The sequence below is a fragment of the Austrofundulus limnaeus genome, unplaced genomic scaffold (assembly GCF_001266775.1).
Source record: "Austrofundulus limnaeus strain Quisiro unplaced genomic scaffold, Austrofundulus_limnaeus-1.0 Scaffold2386, whole genome shotgun sequence".
Classification (NCBI taxonomy): domain Eukaryota; kingdom Metazoa; phylum Chordata; class Actinopteri; order Cyprinodontiformes; family Rivulidae; genus Austrofundulus; species Austrofundulus limnaeus.
In genome coordinates this window covers 18,433-20,481 of record NW_013954788.1, presented here as the reverse complement: position 1 = coordinate 20,481, position 2,049 = coordinate 18,433, and the positions used below count along the sequence as shown (strand labels likewise).

The following is a 2,049-nucleotide window of genomic DNA, read 5'->3' as shown; positions in this document are numbered from 1 at the left end:
GTTTAATGTTTATCAGTACATTACAGAAAATAATGAACTTTATCTCAATATGCTAATTTTTTGAGAAGGACCTGTACAACTTAAATAATATTGGTCCTAACACTGACCCTTGAGGTACGCTGTTCTGGTCACTGACCTCTAGGGGCTCTCTTCATGAGGGAGCTTTCTCCTCTGTGTTTCAGTTCTACCTGGCTGCCACAGGTGAGGTGTGTTGCTGCTCGTTTACCGCTCCATAAAGAGTTTAATCTCAGAGGTGTCATGTCCCTTATTCCTGGGCCTTGATCTGCACTGATCTTGTCTGTGTGGTGAACTTGAATTTGCAACATAATGTGAATAATTACTGTGTATATTCTAAAAGTAAATGTGTTCTTGTCTTCACAGGGGAAGCTGGTAGGGGCTCTCTGACATTTTTGTTCCAGATCTTTTCTCCTGTTTTGTGGACAGCCAKGGAGCTCAGCCCTTGTACTTCTTAGACAGAATGGGATGTTTTGTCTGGCCTTGGAGACCCAGAAGCTAAAAGCTTCCCTGTGTTTGTGGTTTTTATTTTAATTTTTGTAAATAAACTCAGTTTCTACTGACATCAAGTGGTTAATTTTTTGACTTTGTTACAATAAAGATCCTGCTTTCTTTGCAGAAAAATGATCCAATGTTTTTTTTCTTAATTAATTTTGCTGCTTTTTACCCTCATTTAAAGGTTCWCGATGCACCCAGTCTTTGTGGGTGTGTGATTTATCAGACAACCTGTTATTCTTCATAAAGTCAGGTAGATCTGCTTTAGTTCTTCTGAGATTTTAGACATTTTAAATCAAACTCTGAGACGTTCAGATACTGCTTTAGAAAACACTATTGAAGTGTTGACTGTTGTTCCTTTATGGCCACAACAATTGTTTGGTCCATGACAAAATAGACTTTATTTTGAAGTTTGAATAGAAAAAAGTCTAAGTTTGTCCTGCAATAGCTTAATAAAATCTTTAATTGTGACAGAGTAAATATTTTCAGAATTACAAGGAGTTTTTGTGTTGTTTAGACTTTAAATATTTTAAAGATAAAGCCCTGTTTGACTGGAAACTCCAAACTAATGTTCAGGCTGTTATAATTTGTCCGTGTTRTAAAAGCTAATGTTGACAGGGCCAGAGAGGCGGCTGTAGAAAGATGACACAGCACATATATTTAGCTGTGCTCGGACGCTCCCAGCTGTCCTCTTCTCTCTGACTGCTTCTGTCCACCTGCAGAGACAAGAAGGCGCAACAACAGGAGCCTAATCCACCTGACATTTCATTTCCTCCTCACCTTCACTTCTTCCCTCTAACTCTCCAAACGTTTCAAAACCAGGGGGCTAATGTGAGAAGCAGAACTTACACTTTCTTTAACCTCAGTTTCTGACACACTGCAGTAACATCTGAAGGTTTGAAGCTGGATTTCTACAGTCAGGCCCTCCTCAGCACAGTCATGYTCCATGCTTGTGTCAAAATGTTCTTACCTGTCTGGCCTTTTCCCAGCAGGATTAAAAACCAAATAACCGGTGTATTGATCCAACAGGAGGATGATCCAGATCTTCAAAGCTAACCTGCTACGTATGTGGCAACGTGGCTGCCAGTCACGGCTCGCTCATTCTACTGCTCTGGAGCTGACACACACTTTAACACACACTTACACAAGCAGGAGTGTGGTGTCGTGTGTGTGTGAGTGTGTGGGGGGGGATCCGAGGCTGATGGGGGGGTGCAGGATGGTAGGGGGATCCTTCTAAAGCTAATTCAGAGCAAGGAGTAAAGTGTTGGTGAACAAAAAAAGAAGATAAATAAAGCTTTGCTGCTAAAGCTAAGCTAACATGACTTGAAGGTAATTTAAAAACTGAGAGTCACAGATGGACCTCCAGACACGCCCACAATCAAAGAATGTCAAATGACAAATATGTCTGCAGGATCATCCAAGACGTGGGCGTCAGGAAACCTGCCACTGGTGCCAGTGGCTCGTCAGAGGAAACCTGAGAGCCATAGACACACACACACACACACACACACACACACACACACACACACACACACACAC

The 2,049-nt window shown here is 41.7% G+C and overlaps 1 protein-coding gene across 1 annotated transcript in view; it reads right to left on the bottom strand.

Annotated features, from left to right (window-relative positions):
* The window catches only part of LOC106510907 (myopalladin), a gene marked incomplete at its 3' end in the record, with an annotated part of 8,591 nt that extends 6,926 nt beyond the window's left edge, over positions 1 to 1,665 (bottom strand). The window contains 1 exon segment of the mRNA XM_013999640.1: positions 1,481 to 1,665.
* Between the last annotated feature and the right edge of the window lie 384 nt (positions 1,666 to 2,049).